Below are 21,275 nucleotides of genomic sequence, written 5' to 3' on the forward strand. Positions count from 1 at the left end.
TCAACCATTGCAGACTCGGTGTCTCCTCTGCCCCAGTGGTCATCCCTTCTCCCATCCTCTCCAGAGCACAGCCACAGACCTTTGCTGCTGAAAGGGACAGCAGCATCACCATCAACCATGGTGCTGGAACAGCGGTGCCAGGGGGAAGCTGCCAACTGGGAATGGACTGGTAGAGGGGGTGAGTCCAGCTGAGCCCAGCTGAAAAGAGCAGTAGGAAAAGTGGCAGAACCCACAGGTGGCAGAGACTTCAAAGCAGCAGCAGAATGACATCAGCAGCTCGGAGGGACTGCAGCATGACCCCTGTTCAGAAAATCTAAACTCCAGGAGGGTTTTTCCTTCCTGTTCTTTATTATTTTTGGCTGGAGGGAGGAAAGCATTATCTGTGGGAACTCCTCTGCCCATATTGCCTTTGTTCCCATATCCCGCTGCATTGCAGGAACGGTGGACACATTGTCTTTGTCTGGGAAAAGCCCATGGACATGTCCTGCAGCAAACATTCACCACCTTGTTTTTGTTCCCAGTGGTGAATACCTTATTGTGGTAAAACACCTTCTCTTCTATTTTGTACTTCTGCTATTAATATCACTCTTGTGTGCATCTTATTCCATTGCTCTGGATTTTTAGTAAACTGTTATCTCAACTCATAATCTCCCTTTTTGTCCCTTCCTTGGTAGACAGTGTGGGGGAAAGAAGTGGCTTATTTGGAGTTTAATTTGAAACTGGTGTGAAAACCAGCACACCATTCTACTGTTTTGGGAAGCTTAGCTGTCATATGAGGAACCTAGGCATTTTTCTCAGCAGATAAGTTTTTTTTCATTTGCATATGATTAAAAATTTAGATTAGGGCCTCACCTAAAAAAAGAAAAAGGGGGTTACTAAAATTCTGTTAGATATTTAGGGTGAATTAAACAAATAATTTTCTTAAATACTTTTACAATTTTACATTAAAACCTACTTCTGAAAAGTAATACATAAAACCAAAATATGAGAAAGGTGGGAAAGAGGTTTTTTTCCATGCCCAGAAGATTTTGGTGGAAGCAAATTACTAGGGCTCCCAAAAACCATGCAGGGAAAAAATTAAAAGTCAGGATTGTGTCACAAAAACATGCCAGATAATAAACTGTGTAGAAATTTTCATCAATCAAATTTGAGTTCAAACGGATTTGCTGTTTTCTGTTGAACTAATGCCAGGCCATGGATAGCAAATGGAATTTTAATATGTCATAATCTGGCAGCTCAGTGACATTATAGATTTCAAATAGCAGTGAGATCTTGGTCTTCACCCTCCTTTCCATTCTGGGCATGAAATAGTGTTCTGACGGGTGCTTGGCTTAAATACATCTAAGCGGTAACCCTGGAGAATAGTATGGGCTTGCAGAAAATAGCATTAAATGGATTCTTCTAGTCTGAACTATTTAACATCAACAGATGTTATAAAATTTCACTAGAAGTGACCTAGAATGGGGATGGAACCTGTTATTTTTCTCTCTCATTTCAGATTGGATGAAATATGGCTGAAACCCAGCTCTTCCAACATTGAATTGATTAATTTTCTTCTGAGATTTGAATACTTCTTGGACATTTTGGTTTGTTCATGTTCTATGATTGGTCACTTTTGAGCCAGTCTGGAATTAGCAGGGTTAAAGTACTGCAAGAAAAAGCTACTGCTTTAACTCAAGGATCTCAAAACACTTGAAAAATTAATTAATCCTCATTACATTTCTATTAGGTAGGTGGATTATATAAATGTGTAGACTATGGCTAAGTGATTTATCTCAGGTTACTTAGTGAGGCTTTTTAAAGATGACTTTCCTGTCGCTACTCTTAATTGCACTACCACATTGTCATCTGATCTCATGGATTCTGTGGTTCTGCCAGAATTTGGTGGGGGAGGTGGCGTGATGAAATTCACCAGCGAGGTTCTACGGCACCCTCTGCTGAGAGGTGACTGAGGAAATCTGGATGAGAGTCTCTTGGAGTTGGTCTGAACTGCCAAGTCCACTACAGTTCAGAAAACAGTGCTTTGATTATTTAGCAAAAATTCAAAAGGCACAGAACACCTTAGATGTTGAGAAGGAGTTGTTAAGTAAATTAGAACAAGTACATTTACAACTGATTTTCTTTCCTTTTTTTTTTTTTCATGGAATAGGGATTAAATCTTGTTATCTCTTCAGAAATAGGTTTTTTTCTCTGCTATGCACTCTTGTCTTGTCTGATTCTGAAATGCACTAACTAATTGCTTGGATCTCTTACGCTAATTCTCCTGAAAGTTCAAGGATGTTGTGCTTGGATGTCTGCTAATTAATTAAAGGTTATGAGTTGGCTCTTAATCAAGGATTTGTTCTGAAATTCCGAGCCCAAATAAGTGTATAATGTTCCTGGCTGAAATGGGCAGGTAATGAGACTATTAGCACATTAAAATGGATCTCCATGGATCCCTTTCTCTGTGATCCAATGGGTGAAATTTAGTACAAATGTGTACAAAATTTCTGATCAGTGTGTAAAGCAAAGCTTTGTCACGCAGCCCATGCCTGGATACTGCTTTGCTTCGCATGAGTGTTCACACAGTTAAACAGCACAGCTTCGGGAGACTGCTGGGAATAACAAACAACAACTTCTAGTCCTGTGACAGATCAAGGCCTGGACTCACCTACATGAAATAGTTTGGACATAAGACATGTATTTATTTCTATCTTCTGTATATTTCCCCCCCTTACTTTAGGTATAGGTAATAAATAACAGCATAGCTGAATTTCTTGTTCCCTCAGTCACAGTTGTTTTTTAATAAAATAAAAGCAATTATTTCAGGTATTATTTACTGCTGTCTCCTCTGAGGACTGTATTTTCCTACTAATATAATACTTATTTTTTTCCCCCCTTTCTTTCCTCTGATTTTCTTTCTGGCATAGGAAATGAATGGGAAATTTGCAAATGAGAAGAGAAGGAATGTGAGGGGGAAAATTGTCCCCTTGTCTCTCCTATGAGCTGCCCATCACCGTGAACATAAGGTTTTCTTCAGCACTGTCTTGTGATTCCCCTGATGCCCCACTTGATAGTTGAATTGTTCAGTCTGAAGTCTGAGTGGTTGGAAACTGGCTCAGAAGATGCTTTTCTATTTATGTGTCTATTTTTGTCTAGGTGGAGATTATAAATGGGCTCTTCTCAGTTACACATGATAGTATGTAAATTATTTAAATTTAAAACAAATTAGTTGGAGGAGGCATCTAATATTATCTGTAAGAAGAAGTTCAGCCCTGAGGATTACTATCACTAAACCAGTACCATTTTCTGCTGACCAGAAATGCCCGGCAGGTACAGTTTCAGAACATATAACACAGGTTAGTACATTAATGTGGCAGATTTCCTCCAAGGAATCAAAACCAAGATCAGGCTAGAGATCTGTTTCCATAGGATTATATTTGTCACCCGAAGGTAATCAGAACCTGGTTAGAGGAACTCTCCAGTGTACTGAAAGCCTTTATAGGAGTGAAGTGAGCATTTGTTTATACAGCTACACAGATTTATTTGGCAATTAGGTATTAATCAGTCAAGATCACTGCTTTTATCCTGACTTCATTATTCCTCAGAAAAGTAAAGTACTTGTTCTCTCCCCCCTTGAGGAATACAAAAAATGTTAGACCAACCTTTAAAATTGCTTGGTCAGTGGTTCTCAATATCTCATATTTCATCCAACTGCTGAGACTCTATAATTAGGATATTAAGATGTGCTCTTGATTAGATAGATACATCTCATTGTAATTCAGATCCTACTTTCCAGGAATCTCAATGTGCTGTAGTACCTTCTTTTCTTGTGTGCTCAAAGAGAATCAAAGTTCTTTGTAAGCCATAAAATCCTAGGTGTCAACCAACCACACACTTAAATATATGGCAACCCCATGGTACAGTCTCTCCAAAGCTAATACCAGCTAAAACATATCTCAGCTTTGAACCGTAGCTGTCTTACTTTTATCACATAGAGGAGAAGCTTAATCATGGTATTATGGCCTTTATTTCATCAGAAAGCATTGCACTCTTGAAAATATTCATAGATGGTATGCAAAAGATAAGAAAACCAAAAGAATTTTACAGTGTCAAATGACAAATATAATTTATGTCCATACTTGATCTTCCCCACTCAGTCTTGTGATCCATACAGCTAAAACCTGCTGTGTTCTGGTCTGTTGCAGCACCAGCGTTCATGAGCAAAACTGGATCATCACCATGTCAGTGCTGGAGATTGTGCCTTGGGAAAAGGTCCCCAAATTGTCAGGCACTGGTGCTGCTGTTGCCTTTTGAGCCCTAAAATCAGGAGCCAAACAAGGTTAGGTGATAAAATGCAGTTACCATTTAATGAAGGGTCCCTCCAGGTGCACAACATGCTGAAACACACGTCGAAGATGCTCACATGACATAGGGCAAGTACGGTTTTATAAGTTTAGCGAATTAGCATAATTAACAAGAATCCCCAGTTCGAAACACAGGTAATGAAGTAATTCCCTCTCTTGGTTCAACCCCTTCTGAAGCCCCCATCCTGCTAGTTGTTGATGTCAATTACATGGGAAAGTGTCTTGGGAAGATGTCTTGTCCTTAATTCCCATAAGAAGCAAGATTAGAACTTCAGGAATTTGTCTTAACAGGAAAAGTACTGAAGTTAGGCAACTATATAACTATATAATAACAGTCTACAGAGCTATGAATATATGTGAAGAATGTATAAAAACAAAAATCATTTTGGCATCACTTCCAGTGTGGCTGGTGGGCTGCCTGCATTACCTGGCCCTGTTCTGGCCCACGGATGGGTACTGGAGTGACTGCTCTGTTGGCTTCTAGCTGATGGATGCCACCCATATATAAATATTCTGCAACTTCACACAGAAGAGAATAACAGCCCTTTATAATTACAGCTGCACTTTTGCCAACTCCTGCAATTTTACAGCAAGCCTTACAGTATTTGCTGTCTTTTCTTGGAAAAAAAAATAAAACCAAAACCACAGAACAGCCCTCCGCTCTTGGAATCAACAGGACTTCAGTTTTTCTGGAAGAGCCATCTCTTCTTCATGTGGCAAGGTGGGAGGAAAGGAGCAAGTAAAGCAGAGCAACCCCAGCCTCCAATACTTGGGTTTAAAATCACAAGCTTTTGAAGACATATGAACTTGAATGCTTGCCTGTGAATATTTGGAGAAGTGAACTCCCCTGTGGGGGTGGCATCAGCTCAGCTACACTGTCCATGGTGCTTCTCAGCCAGGGATATCAACAATCCGTGAGTTTGCCTGGCCCAGAGGGTTTAGTGCGCTGCAGGAGCTGGACTGCAGCAACGAGCAGCAGATTGACTTGCTTCAGCTGTTGTGGCTGTGAGCTGCTGTAGCAACGTTTCCAGGCTGGAATCACACCTGGTTTAGTCAGATCTTTTAAAGAGAATTTTGATTTACAATTTTATGTGAGGTAGTAGAAAATGTTCTTAACTCTTCCTAGTTTTTTGTTTAGTTTTTTTTTTTTCAGTCTGTTCCTTCCTGTAAAAGGGTAGGGAAAAAATAAGGAGAGGAGCTGGCCCCTACTCAAAAAATTTTTTTAAGCATTCAAAGAAGTAAACAGCATTTTGAAGAAGAGGCTTTAGATGCTTACACACGTGTATATTGTGATCCCATGGTGCCTGAAAATGTTGCAGAATATCCTCTGTAAATTCCTAATATGCCATTAACAGGTTTCAGCATCCGCAACAAGCTGCCTATAGTTTTATCTTGCAGTTGCTCTATTTTTGTGTCAGTTGTGCTAGCAGCTTAGAGCTCAGCTAATGTACCATTGACAAATGGCCCCCTTTGAAAGGAGGCTGTATATATTATATAAATTCATTTACATTGTATATATTCATTTGGAAATGAAATGCACAAGAGAAAAATCAGTGCTTTTCAAATCAAACATGACAAATTCACCAGTGGAAGATATTTGATTTTCTAGCTTTTAGAAAGCAGACAAGATATTTACCATTCTGATGTATTTTGTTTTAAACGTAAAAAGACTAAAATAGAGCTGAATTTGTTTGATTGAGAAAACTGTTCTTGTGGGCTTTCTCTTTTTTCTTTCTCTCTGATTTTCAAGATGAGTTTGAATTCACAAGGCTATATTTTGAACACCTTGATTGAAATGCTGCAACTTTGGTATCCTTTGGGATGGAGGGAAGGAAGAAAGGAGGGAAGTAGGGAAGAAGGAAGGAAGGAAAGGAAAGGAAAGGAAAGGAAAGGAAAGGAAAGGAAAGGAAAGGAAAGGAAAGGAAAGGAAAGGAAAGGAAAGGAAAGGAAAGGAAAGGAAAGGAAAGGAAAGGAAAGGAAAGGAAAGGAAAGGAAAGGAAAGGAAAGGAAAGGAAAGGGGAAAGGAGAAAGGAGAAAGGAGAAAGGAGAAAGGAAGGAAGATACCTGAATGGGCAAATTCCTTCCAACTAGAAATACAAGCTGTCATACATTATTTATTAATTATTATTAATTTATGCTAATACAATTTAGACTTTTCCGGGCTTGGAACCACAAAGATTCCCAGACATGTACATTTCACATAAATCCCGCTGAGGCAATTCTGTTAGAGAATGAGAACCCCCAAACCGCTGTCTGGTAGATTGGGGACCATATGTGCAGCACTGCCACATCCTCTCAAGATATTTGAGGCATCTCCAAGTGAGATGCTCACAGAGGTTCCAGCCACTGGGGCAGTTCACACATGTGAACTGTGGTCACAGCACTTCACTGGGGCTGGGAGGGTTTCACCATACCAATTTCTGTAAAAAAACACTTCCTAGTGCCTTCTGCATTGATTGGGAGTTTTATCTGATAATGTTCTAATTGTTTGGGTGTAAACTGATGAAATAAATATTGTTAATTCTACTCTGGAACGTTTTGCCTGAGGACCATACTCACTCACATGACACTGTTCAGCATTGCATAAAGAGAACAGTTCATTCATCCTTGCCCTAGAGAAGTCACTGTCAAATGATACCTCACTGTTCTTGGTTGCACAACTGCAGAATAATTTCTTTGATCAAGAAAGAAATCTGTTTTTCCTTGGAACCACTTACACATTCTGGACATATTAACTTATTAGTTGTAGTAGTAAAAACTTATCAGGAGTTAGGTTTATTAAAATGGCCAGTGGCTTTCTTTTATGTATTTAATAAACTGATTAGAGGGGTCACTCATGGTGTAGGAAGTTGGGGTTTAGTTTTTTTCTCTGTCTGAAGGGCTTTGAATATGCAACTCCCTCATCACAGAAGAGAACAAAGCCATCAAGTAGTGCTGCATTCAGTGGGAGAGGCAGGACTGTCACCATGTCTGTCAGATGCTGCTCCAATCTGTGCAGAGTACTCCTGAATATTGGTTTCAGCAAGAGCTGGCACTCCAGTGCCAGGTGAGATGTATCTCCAGGAGGTCACTGCATCATTTTCTCTCCATTGGATGAGCCACAAACGTTCAAACCTTTTGTACAAAACAGGACAACTCCAGCAGGAGAAATAGAAAGCAGTCCCCCTGATAAGGCCTTGCAGCTCTATGGTTATAGGACACTTTCCTAGGAAGCAGGTCTCAGGTGAGCTGTTGTCTTGGACCAGATCAAGGGATATCAGATGCAAAATCATTGTACCCTCTTTCCCACAGTGACTTCCTCTCCCTGCCATACACATACTCTCCCAGTTCTGCAGCAGAACTGAGAATTCAATTATTCACATAACATTAATCTGAAGAGAGAAGAGTTGAGCAAGTTGGGGCAGGGGAAAGCAGGAAAAAAAAAGAATGAGAAAACAGCAAATCTCTCTGGAGGGAGCAGTGCAGTGTTTTTTGTTGTGGGTTTAGAGCAAGCAGATGAGGTGGTAATAGAGGAATGTATTTAGACTGTTTTTCATTGTCTGTGATTTAAATGAGCCAATACTCTGCCTAGAAACAAGGGGGAAACACTGCTAGATATTTATAGGTGTTAGTTTTCTGAAGGTCTTTTGTTAGACTGAATGAATGCTGCATAGAGTCTTGTCAAGCCTTTCATTTTCTCTCCTTTTGTGAAACCTAGTGCCTTCAAACTCTTTCAGAAAAGAATCACTTTTGAGAATCTCTGAAAGTAAACAAGTTAAAAAGGATCAATAATCCTGGCTGGTTGATACATGGAATTCATCAAACAACCAATGCATGTTGGGCTGTGTATTGCTGGGAAGTGTCTGGATTAAAATGAGTGAGTAGAAAGCCGTGTTTAGCTGTGCAGTGTGGAAACCTCAGGCTGTTCTTGAGGTTATGGGCTGGCTCAGAGCAGGCAGCACAGTACTGAGTACAGGGCTGCTCAGATGGCAGGGGATGATCTTCAGAAACCATGTTTGAATGTGTTATTTGTAACAGAAACATCCATTAGGGGGTTTGCAAACACATGCTTTCCACACTGTTAGTGAAGAATGCAAACCCTGCTGTTCTAAATAATAAAACCTTTTCAGGGTAATTAAAAAAATACTAAAAAAAAAAAGAAAGCAGTTGAAATCTCCTTGTCATTACCTCTGAAGGTGGTAACAGGGGATTAAACAATCTTCTGGCACTTGTTAAAGTGCCATTTTAAGAACTGCTGTTCAACCCAGGGCATCCTGCAGGGCCTTTGCTAGTGCATATACAGCTCACCATGCTCATCAGGGGGATCCCAGTCAAGCATGACAGCAGCTGTGTGAGGGATGGTCAAACAAAGGGCAGATCATGAATTTTTCAGCTTGGCTTTATCTGAGTTCCAAATCTTTCACAGAAAACAATAGTAAGATGTTCAACTTTACAGTTTATGAGGAAACATCATTAAAAGAGCTGATGGAAATGAAGGTAAAGAATTTCTTGATTATCATCCAGACTGGTATCAGGATCCAGCTTCACCATACAGATAAAGTATGCTGCTCAGTGGTATCAGTGGTGAGCAAATGGGGTCATTGTGCACATAACCCAAGCCTATGACTAAGCTTGACTTCTTTAGTCTGGCCAAAAATGCAGCTAACTGTGAGAGCCAGATGTGAGCTGGGAACCAAGGCTTGAGCTTTTCACACTGCATAAATGGAGCATTTCTGCAGTAGAGAGGACCAGAGAAGTAATGTGCTGATGAAAACTGCACGGGATGTAGGTCTGCTGCTTCCATCTGGATTGTGGTTCAAGACTCCAAGAGGGTATGTGAGGAGTACAGACATTGGCAGGAAACCTCCAGAGACTACAAGGGTAGAGCTCTGCTTGTCCCATGTTCTCTTTTTCAGCCCTCTGTGAGTCTGAAACAGTCCCATTCCAGCTGCGCATCCAAGCAAACTGGTCCTCAACATTGGAGTCCCTTCACACAAAACAGGACCCTTTCCTGCCTTTTTCCTCTTAGTTTTTATTTCCCTTTTTTACTCTGCTCATGATAGTTTGCCATGAAACAATTCATGCTGCTAAGCCAAGGTACCATGAAGAGGAGATCTTCCCCACATCCTCCGAAGCTTGCTGCTTACAGCACTTACATCTCATTAAGCAGCAAGTGGTTCTCTAAATTGCCACGTAGATCAAAGTGTCATGCTTTTTTTAGGTATCTTAATCTTTGTTTCGTGATATACAACTTGACTGCTTTACTTGTAGAAACTAAATTATTTTGAAGAGACGCTTTTTGAAATAAAAGCGTGGTCTTTAGCTTATTGATGCATCTGAGCCCACAAAGAAATTCCAAAACACATATCAGTAGAGGAAGTGGTGGAATGCAAATGGTGCTAATTGAGGTAAAAATTACAGTTCTGGTTAATCATAATGTGGCTCAGAGATCATTGTTTGATTGCAGTAGGGTTTTCTTCTGAGATGTGGAACCTATTTTTTCTTGTTCTCTGCACACTCAGAACTTGTTGTTGCTGCTTAAAGCACAGAAAGGGGTTGCATAAACATTTTAATATTGCATGAGGCTTCTGTAAGCCTGAATGATCTTATGAATGCTAAAACCATGACATACAAGCACAAATGAAAGCAAGCAGCAAAGATTGTGTAGTCTTATCATTTGGATGAACTGATAGATAAGCCAACATACTTCGGTGTCTTGTCATGTTTTGTTTTCCCTCCCGGGATAATTTAGCCACAAGCCTTAAAAATACCCTGCCTCCCATTATTCTTATTTTCAGCAGTCCCTTAATATTTAAATTCACCTGGCAGAATAGCAGTTACACAGCTGCATACTGTGACTTAAAAAAAAAAGGATCATGTGTGAACGGGGTCTTTAATTTGGAAAAATGTCATTGTACCTTTTGATCTTATTAATTGTGCAAGTAATGCTGGAGACTTCTTCAGTTGTTCTTGCTGATACAAGTTGTATGGCTGGAGTAAAATAGCCTAATATCTGAGAAATACCAATTCAGAAATGAGATAAAGACTTTGAATGATAACCAGCTAAGGCAGCAATCCACGAAGCAGTTGGTGACTCGTATCATTTGCAGCCTTGTAACAACATCCTCCAAGTAGTAGCTGTACTACAAATCTGACACTGAGGCAGAGGTTTGATGGTGTAGCTCTGTAACATTCATTGGTTTTGTGGAATAAGTGAGTGTAGTCATCCCTGCTAGCTTCCAAAAATGGATGACACCAGCCAAATACTGAATGTTTATACCAGATCAGACCAGAAACATGTTACTCTGACAATGATCATAATTAAAAAAAAAATTTATATATATATATATTTAAAAAGAGTGTAAGAACAGAGCATATTTAAAGTGGTGCATTCCTTGGTATTATTGTGCCCAAATTTTCAGTAGTTTGTAGCACAGGAACTTCTTAAGGTAGAAATACCACCAGCACCATCTTGTTGAATAGCTTTTTCTTCTAAGGCATTTTTTTTTCTCATTTCTTTTGGAACTTTGTACTTCTATAGAATTTTTGGACCAGAGTGTCACTATTTAATAACAAATTCATCATTTGAGAAACAATTGTGGTTTAAAAGTTTTTGGACAACATTACTATAAACTAGGTTTTGACTTATAAAAAATAATTATACATTCTCTGCAAGTTATAATTTCATATTCCCTTATTATAAACCACTTCAGTCATTTCTTTTCCAGGATGATGAATTCTAACCTGTTGAAGTTCTCCAGGTGTGCCAGTTGGCTGATCATTTTTCTTGGCTATTGTTGCCTGAAACTTTCCTGGTTTCACTGGAACAGTCTCCCCAGGGCAGTGTCACAGCACCAAGCCTGACAGAGTTCAAGAAGCATTTGGACTCTCAGGTACATGATGTGACTCATGGAGTGTTGTGCAGGGACAGGAATTGGACTCAGTGGTCCTTGTGGGTCCCTTCCAACTCAGCTCATTCTGTGATTCTAGTCCTTTCATGTCTGTGTTGATAATGAGGGGGAGAAGAAGGCATATCAGAGGGGAAAATTGGATCAGAATTGTAAAGTCATGACATTTCCTGCTTTTGTACAAAAAAATATTTTCTGAAGTTGCCTTTTTTACTTCTGTTGGGTGCTAAGATGGTATTTTCAGGGAACTATGAACAAGTCCAAAATCTTTCTAGAGCGTAGCTCTGGATAATTTAGTCATTGTTGAATAAATACATTAGGGCTGTTGGTCACAATCTAACTAAACTTTTCAGGAAGGCATACCAATTCTTAAGCTGTCCTACTCAGCCTAATAAAACCTAGTGTTTGATGTTCTTTGTTGAAGAGGTTAATGGACACTCTCTGCTTCTTCTCAATATTTCTCCTCCTTCCTCAGCCTGTGCTTCATTGCAGCTGACGGAATACAAGTAGGGACTGCATGGCTGAGATCTTGTTTATTTCCTGCAATGATAACTGCCTGAGCAAGCAGGAGTTGGTTGTGGGAGGATGGAAAGTACTGAACAGAAATATGGATAATTAGGGTAGTTTAGTGTGCTTCAATTATCTCAAAGATCTGCCTTTTTCACCTTGCTTTTCTCAGAAATGAAATGGGCCTCAGGTAGATCCTTCCATTATCTAGCAATTATCAAGCACATGTTCAAAAGGAAGCTTCTGTCACTCTAAGTTATTATTATCATAACATCTGGGTACTTCACAGTCTTTTCAGGCACTCACCTTTGCAGTAACCATGTGGAACTAATGGTATTCCCATCTTCAAAACCTTAAATAAACATTAGGAGACTTCAGCCTGTACTGTGTGGCTCACAGAGTCCAGGGGCTCATCAGATCCCTAACAACAGATCATCAGATCCTGTGGTGGGGAACTGAACCTTATGCACAAGCATAATATGGTATTTTCCCTTTTCTCAGCAAACAGCACACACTTTCTCTGGCTAAGTTTTAAACCACAGCACAAATCCCATGTTTTCCTGGCACTCCAGGACTACTGCTTTCTACAGAGCTGTGCACCAGCTTTGTCAGAGTCTCACTTGGGCTTCTGGTGACAGCAGGAGCAGTGGCAGTTCTGGATTCTCCCTCTGTGGTCTGTTTGTCCTTGTGCCATTCTGTCTATTGAACTGTGGCTCAGGTAAACACAAGTATTGTCTCCTTCCACTGCTTGGTATTTTCTAATACATACCCTGAATCTGCCTCTTTGCAGCAACTTATCCAGGACACCTCCTTCCTTCACTGAGTGCTAGAACAGATCCTGAGTGGCAACAGTTTTCAGCTGCTGCTGGGACCCCCCCTTAGTGCAGGCAAGACCGACCCTTACAGCAGCAGTATCAGTTTCTGGTTTGTAGTTCCCTTACCACAGAACTACTGAGCTGCTAAGAATCAGGGGGTATCTGGCCGTGCAGACAATTTTGTGCAGTCTTTGCTTGCTGGAATTGGTCTCTGTGCCATGTTAGAGTAGTTTCTCCCAATTTATGCCAGGATGAAAAACCAGTAATTGACCATTGATGCTTTATGACATTTTCAATACAGGCTGTGCTGGGTTTGGCTGGTATAAAGTTAGTTTTCTTCACAGTGGCTGGTATGGGGGTATGGTTTAGATTTGTGCTCAACACACTGATGATGATACTGAGCAGGGCTTACACAGATCCAAGGCCTTTTCTCCTGTTTGTACTGTCACACTGACAAGGAGACTGGGGTTCACAGGACGAGACACAGCTGGAACAGGTGGCCCCAACTGACCACGAGGATTTTCCAAGCCATATGGCATCATGTCATGTCATATAAAGCTGGGGGAAGGAAGGGGAGACATTTTGAGTGATCACATTTGTCTTCCCATGTCAGCATTACATGTGAAGGGGCCCTGCTCTCCTGGAGGTGACTGCACACCTGCCTGCCCAGGGGCAGAAGTGAACTAATCCCTTGTTTTGCTTTGCCTGTGTGTGTGGCTTTTGCTTTTTTGTATTGAACTGTCTTTGTCTCAACCCATGAGTCTTCCAGCTTTTACGCTTCCAACTCTCTCCCCAGTCCTGCTGGTGGGGGAGTGAGTGAGCAGCTGTGTGGGGCTTGGCTGCTGGCTGGGGTTAAGTCACAACACATGCCCAAAGTTAACCTCGTGTAATAATGATATTAACATGTTTGACTGCATTTTCCCCAGCTTTTCCTTCTTCCCTTTCACAAGCTGGAAGAAAACTCAAAATACACTGCTACCTAGTTCACTATGGGCCAGAATGACAGCGTTTGAACTCTACTGTCTTCATTTTGCTTGGTTTGCTATTTGGTTGCTTGTGTGTGTTGTTCTGTGCAGGTCCAAGTACATTTACAGCAATACTAGATACACTGTAAAAGACCAAAAATAAGGGAAAGATATGCAGAGTGTCTGTTACAGTTCAGTGTTTTTCAGGTGTGTGCTAAATAGATGGTGTTTCTCTTGGAGATGTACTAAGCGGAAGGCTCTTATGAGAAGAACCTTGCATCAATTACTCTGGATGCTATTGCTCTTCATGTGAGCTGAAGGGCTTCAGAACCTTCCAAGACTGGAAATTATAGGATTACAATTAACTATTTCAATGGCCAAAGGGAACATTGTTAAGACTGGACTCTAACCATCCTCTTGTCTTTCACGACTAAGAAGAGATGTTCTGTAAAAAGACAAAGAAGGATCTCCAGTTTGCAGTATTATGACAAAACTAATGTAGGAGGAATGTTGTATACTGTGTTATCATGTTTGCTTCCCCACAGTTTCAGCTGTAAGGAGTTAAGATTTAAAAAACACTTTTCAAAGTAGCCAAGATTCCTTTCCTGCTTCCAATTATTACTGCAAAAAGGTTACTGCTGGACCTTGTTCTTCTGCTGTTCAGAAGTTTTGTTTTTGTTTCCAGGTGTACTTTCTGAGCATCAATTTGTATTTATTTGTTTATATGCCAATAACACTGCTTGGCTTTAATGACTGTTTTCCCCTGTTATTTATCTCCAGACATATTAAAAGTCTCCTCTACCTTTTCACCCTGTATTTCTATTTCATAGTTGGTCCTCTTCCATTTTTATGTCCACACTAATAGCCATGCATGTGGTCCAGGCCAAACTCATCCTGCTGGAATGCACTAGAGCAGACCTGTACTCAGACTGACAGCTCAGATATGTCTTATGTTTCATTTTGGCGGATCATTATTGGCTGATAATTACTGTCAATCACTAAATGTATGTCAATATGGGCACTCTCTCCATAGTCTGGTACATCTATCCAGGTATCCAGTTTTTCATTTGAGGCTCTATGTTCCTCCTTCTCTTCCCAGAAGGGTGAGCTGCTGTCATTGTGAATAACACAGAAATAGTCCCTTTCTGTGTGCAGGTGGTTTCCCCAACACTCTGTACAGCTCTCTAATATACAGTTGTTTTAGCATAGTCTGGAAAGCAGCTACAGAATTTGTATACAGCAATATTTGCAGGTATGGTCTGAAGACCTCTTGTGGTGAGTTCCCCTTTCAGGACAGCTGGTTATCATTGCTTTTCTTTTAGCTGCTCTCTTGTTTTTCCCTCAGCTTCCTCACTGACCTTCAGCTTTTCCAGTCTCACAGATTCCCTCCATGGTGCTGCCTCAAATATTTTGGCTGTGCAGGAGGAATGAAATGTACTGCTCTTGTTTAGAAAACCAGTTACCTTAGCAAATACCTGTGTAGGATCTGCCAGCTTTTGCTAAACCCAAGATACCTTTCAACCCTTTTTCTATTCATTCCCGCTATACCCATCCAAAATCCTTTGCACTTCAGAAAATGTTCAGCCTTGAATTCTGGCAGGGTAAAGCTAACAGGTCTGTATGTCTGGATCACCCAACTCTACAAAATTTAGGTGCTGTATCTCTGGTCATATGGTACCATCACTGATTTAGGAGATTAATGTAAAAAAATCTTTGCTGCTGACTTGCAGTTACATGTGCCTTGTGGCAGAGAGCAGGACAGAAAAAGACTGTTAGGAATATAGAGGAGAGTCTTAGCTGAGAGATTGCTGGACAGAAACAGAATTCTGTGTTTTGTTTCAGTTAAAGACTGAAACAGCCTCTACAGTATCTAATAGCATAATTTAGAGGTATCAGGAAATAGTTTTCTGTTTTTCACATGAAATCTCGGTGAAAAAAGCAATTCACTTTCATTAGGAAAACAGAACTGAAATTTTTCACTCCATGAAAACCTTGTTTTTTCAGAAGAAAAACATTTTTCTAACCAGAAACTTTCAATAAATGATGGTGTAGGCTTAGAGAGGGATGATGGAAAGACTTAAGAAGGAATGGTGGAAAGACTGGACCACAATTCTACCCCTTGGTGCTTCTAATTTTCATTTTAAAAGCTTTGTGGCTTTTCTTTGTTTGTTCTGTCTACTTAATGAATCAGGCAATAGCAGTAATCTTGGGTTTTGGGGGAAGCTAGATTATACCGAAGAAACAAGGCAAATTAGGAGAGAAAAATGTCATTCAAGATGATCTTAAATGTCCTGAGGGCTATGCACTCTGACCAAATCTGCAATTTGCAGGCTGATATACATGGACCAGTTTCCCTAACCCCTCTGCCTGTAACCTGGGACTGATGGTAAAAGCTACCTTTTTAACTAAAGTGATTTGAAATCCTTTAATTAATAGTAATCAATATTAAAAATACTTAAGTCTTCAATTCAAGTTTGGTAACTGTTCTCAGTCTATGGATTATGTGCCTGGCTCTTGAAAGTGCCGTGGGAAGTGCAGGAAGTTTCATGAGCTCAGGGATGGGAGAGGGGCAGGAGTGTACTCCTGGCCGTTTCTGGGCTATTTTCTTGTGGCCTTCATCTTACAGCACTGGCTCTGCACTTCTGTATGTGAGTGCTATGGTGCCTTCAAATCCTGGGCATGGAAGCTCTCTTGGACCTCAGAAGGTGTGTAAAAATGTTTTCAGCATAGCATCCACATGCTGCATATTATATGTTGTTTCCATCTTTTGCTGTTGGGTGTAAATTCAGTGAGGTTTCACGCTCGAAGAAGGAAGTATTATCTTTCTTTATGTGAGGGTGGGAGATTCAGAGAGCCACCAGAAAATTCTCACATTCTGAGGCTGGAAGTGTCAGAAATGATTTTGACTGTTTCCCCTGGCCCTATGCTCCTGTTAGCAGCTGTTTAGCTCACTCAGCACACCAATTTTGTTGCACATGGACAGAAGACAGAAAGAATAAGGTGACAAGTAGTTGATCATTTCAGTGACACCTGGTTGAAGGGCATAGACATTTGGAATAGCATGACTTTTTAGGCAATATTCCCTTATTAATGTCCAGCTCTCCATGGATATAACTTCTGTCTCTAAAGGCAAAACATATTTCTTCTTCTCTTGCTTTCCAAATTCTGCTTGGGGACATTTTGTGTGTTGAGCAGATGAAGGACAACCACTAACATGTTATTTGCTTTCAGGAGGAGTACATGGATTGCCAGGGCAATAGGATAAAGAAGTCTCAGACGAGACTCAGATGGTAATTTTATTCACATGCACACATGTGCCTAAATACTGAGGCAGCTGGGCACATCACAGTCTTGTTTCTTTAAGAACATCGCCAGAGAGCTACCTTCTGAATGATGACATTTATATATTTTAATACAATTCATTGTGGTCTGAGGAATGTCCAATACAGTAATTTGGTACTCTATATCAGTTCTCAGTGAGTGACTAATCCATCAAATTTCTTCAGCACTACAAGGCAGAACACAATTTTTTTTTTTCTAGCTGCTGATGTGGCGAGCTCAGGCAGCTTTTAGAAAAATCAAGTTGTGGGTTTTTTCCATCCTATATATCATCATCTCTGTCCACAGTAAAGAATTTAGAATCAGGGCTTGACTGACTGGCTATTTTTCTCAGAGTTGCATGAGGCAAAGCAGTGTACAGCTTACTCATCCAAACCTATTCAGAGTTTGAAGGTACTCTGTGATACAAATTTACTGAACAGATAAGAAAACTTGGAAGGCACAAATGGGGCAGATAAGGACGACTGAAAAATCCCATGGATCCTTTCAGAATTGGTTTGAGAGTTTTTGGTGTTTTGCTTTGTTGTCTTTTTCTGGCATTGGTGCAGTGTATTTTTGACAAGCCTCAGCAGTTTTAGAAAAGCATTCAGAAGTTTTTGATGCTCATCTGAACCAATTCCATCTAATCAGAACAAGAGCTGAATGTTACTATTCTCAGGAAGCAATTGTATTCACAGAATTTCATCTTTTCTGATGTCCTCAATTTGTCCTCTGACAGAAGCAACTTTTATTAATCTGTCCTTTCACTGTTATTGATTGGCCGCTTATTATGCCAATGCATCCAGCTTATGTTTGCACATAAGCTGTGCAGTGAATCCAGTTGACAGCCATAATTTGAAACTCACATAGATTGAATGAAAGTAACTGTCATATTCCTGTCAGTTGCCATATTCCATCTTCCAGGTGTGATGGGACAGACTTATCATTTCAAATGGTAGAGTTCTTCGAGTCGTAAGAGTGTTCCTCTCAGGTCGCTGCTTTGGGAAGTCCCATGTAACTACCTTGTACCTTGCCCTTCAGGTGGGCTTTGCAGCATGTGGTGGTTGGATACTGAGAGCTGCTTTGAAGCCAGCACAGCCTGTGTGTGCCTTAGCCTGTAGCTGTTGTGGTACCTGCAGATTCCACACACTGTGATTGGGATTTCACTAATGAATGCTGAAATGCTGAAATATTTACCCAGAGCTCATTAAGGTTGATTGTTAATGCTAGTCTGGGCTAAAATTGCCAAGGTAGTTGGCTTCTTCCTTTCTACTTGAAGCTGAGCGAGTAAGAGCAGCTCCCAGTGTTACATGTATACTGTGTGTGTAAACGGCAAAAGGCAACATGCAACCACACATTCCTTCAGATATTTTTATTTTGGATCAGCAGCATAAAGCATCATGGAATTCAGTGGCACTTTGCTCCAAACAGGCACTGCAGGTGGTCTTTCCTGCCGGTCTTCTTTTCCTTCATGAGAAATGGAATTGTTTGCTCTCAGCACATCAGAAGAGTGACTGCCAAGCTAATACCCACAGCAGTAGTCCCTCAAATCACCAGGCTTTAAGTAAATGCACTGCCAACTTGTTGGCTGTTTGAACCATGCTATGTAGCTTATCCAAAGGCACTGAGAACACAGCTCTGCTGTGTAAGTAGTGCTGCAGTTTTCCCTGCACCTTGCATTTCACTGATCTTTGTCATAACTCCTTCACTCATTGCTAAACTGTTGGCCAGCTCTGCCATTTCTCAAGTTGCATTTGGTTTGCTTTTCTCTTCAAGGCTTGGCACCAGGGCTGGAGGTGCCTGCCAGACTCTCCAAGAGCTCACTTATACCCATTTCCCTCATGTGGAGGAGTGGGGAGGGCAGTGCTAGGTTCTTGTTCAGAGATGCTGTGCAGAAGTTGTCATCTAGAGATGCTTGCATTGGACCTGCTACCTGGAAGCTCTGTCTGTCCCGTGGGGAGCTCTCTGATGAGTGCTTTGCCCCGTGTAGACAGCACAAGCTATTGAGTGCTGCTGCTGCTGCTGACATAAGATTGGAAAGAGCCCAGGGCTTGTCCATGGGTTTGTGAGGGGAAAATGGCAGTTTACCCAAGAATCAAACAGATGTAGATTTGAAATTGGTGAAGTGTCGAGACTGGGGAACGAGCTGATATCATTTCTCCAAGCACAGTTATGTTAGGTTAAAAATCACAGTTTATGTGGCTTGAGCAAGTGTGTGTGTAGTTTTCAAAAAACCATTTTATTCTTTGTGAATGAACATTTCCCCCTCTGGTTGTATATTCATTTCACTGCCTTGGTGTAAAGGTAAAACTGTTTGATTTCACAGTGGAATTACCATTTTCCTGTTGATCTTTACTTTCCTGAGTACCTCATCATAGTATCAAATCCAGCTTTGTCTCTGGGTAGTTCCATAACATTTCCCTACAAGTTATTTCTTGGCTGTTCTGAGGTGGGCTGGCAGAGGGACACAGTGGTATGCAGATGATACAAGCCCTCATTGCACAACCTAAATAGCTGGGAGAAGGTAAAGGTACAGCTCATACCCTGATGTGTTGGTTGTTTTTGTCTGAGAGAGGTTTTCTTCTTGGGGAATTTGTGCTTATAAGGGTGTTTTCTGAGAGGTTACCTGCAGGGCCTGATGGCAGCTCTTGCAAGGGTGATAAATTAATACTTTGCACACCAATCTCAGAACAGCTACATGCAAAGTAAAGCACTCGTCAGCATGGGAGAAGTTGGCTGCACAGTATGGCTTAGTTGAGGAAGAAAATAAGACTTGCAATATATTGTCTTCTGTAGGCTCAGGACTAAGTATCTATGTTTCTGTGCACCACCTTTATTAACTGGGGCTGGTCCTGCAGGGAAGTGCTAAATAAGTCCTGAAGTTGAGTTATTAATTCCACTCTGGAGACTGCAGTTGAGGGGAGGCAGGACATAATGCTCCCCTTGATGAAATCCTGAGGTGAGACATGAGCTGTGGAGCACAAATATAAGGAGATTGCTTGGGCCAAACCTTCTTTATTCTCATTTTAGTTGTTGTTTGTTTGTTTGTTTTTCCCTAATGAAATCAAATTTTGGGAAAGCTGAAGAGAGGACAGTGTGGAGGGAAGAAGGCATGAGAGGAGGTTATAGCTGTTCTATGGAGCAGATCTGGAACAATTGGAATGCCACAAGACTGCATCATATTTGGGCATTTCTAGGATGTGACAACGGTTGTAAATAGCTTTGCTGTGGCATCATCTGTTGGCCTTTATTATTGTTATTTGCTGATGACATTCCTGTTAGTCCTTGAAACATGCTGGGCATTTCTCCATTTCCTTTTGGTTAGCTCCCCAGCATGCTTTGTCTAAACCCTGGTATTACAGCCAGAGCCAGGAGATACGCAGTTACTGTTCTGCTTGAAAATACATTTTGAATAATGCTGCATATATTTTACAGATTTTATATCCATTCTGTAATATTCTAACTGCCTACTTTGCTGATATACAGCCTCTAGATTTGGTCCTATAGTAATGGGAAAAAATACTATATTACTTCCTAGCTCTTCTCATTCCCCAATTCTCTCCTTCCTTGAAATATGATCTATTTTGTTCTTTCTATTTCTGTTCCAAACATACATTAATACATCCAGATCCCCATATGCACTTGCTATTACTGCTTAGCACTTAATTCAGGGTTATTTGACTTTACTGAAGCTAGCTGGCTAGCTTAGCCCCCCTTGTGTCCTCCTTCATTTCTCCTCTTTCACCCCATCCCTGTCTCTCCTTCTCTCTCTCCTCCCTCCTTTTCTCACAGAACCACAGAATATTCTGTGTTGGAAGGGACCCACAAGGATCATTGAGTCCAGCTCTTAAGTGGATGGTTCATATTCTCACCTTCTATTCACAGAATCACAAAATGGTCTGTGTTGGAAGGGACCTTAAAGATCATCTTGTTTCAAGTCCCCCACAACAGGCAGGGACACCTTCCACTAGAACAGGATGCTCAGGGTCCCACTCCATTCACCTGCCCATCTTTGCCTGTTTACTTCATTTGCATGGAATTCTCTCAAGATAAAAATAATATATTTATGAGAAAAGTCTGCTTTCATACTCACTTGAATGACGTTACCAAATATCAGCTGTACAAGTGTTTTGAAAATCTAGTTTCTGTTTCTTTAGAGGGGAAAAATGTGTGTCTTTAAGCACTGTGCTATGTAAGTATAATTACTTTTAACCGTCTATTTTGTGTATTACTTCATCATTTATTTCCCCAGTGAAATAAGACAAGTGAGTTTTGCTTTTTTTTCTGTCAGTCCTGGTTTGCATGCTGGTATCTTGGTTAGATGCTGAGCTTACAAGAACTGCAGAGAATATTTGATTGCTTTGTTCCTTTTCATTGAAAGGAATGAAAGATAAAATGCTAAGAAAGTGAAATTTCAATATCTCTTCTTCTGTGTAG

This window comes from Poecile atricapillus, chromosome 3, assembly GCF_030490865.1.
Source record: "Poecile atricapillus isolate bPoeAtr1 chromosome 3, bPoeAtr1.hap1, whole genome shotgun sequence".
NCBI classification, from domain to species: domain Eukaryota; kingdom Metazoa; phylum Chordata; class Aves; order Passeriformes; family Paridae; genus Poecile; species Poecile atricapillus.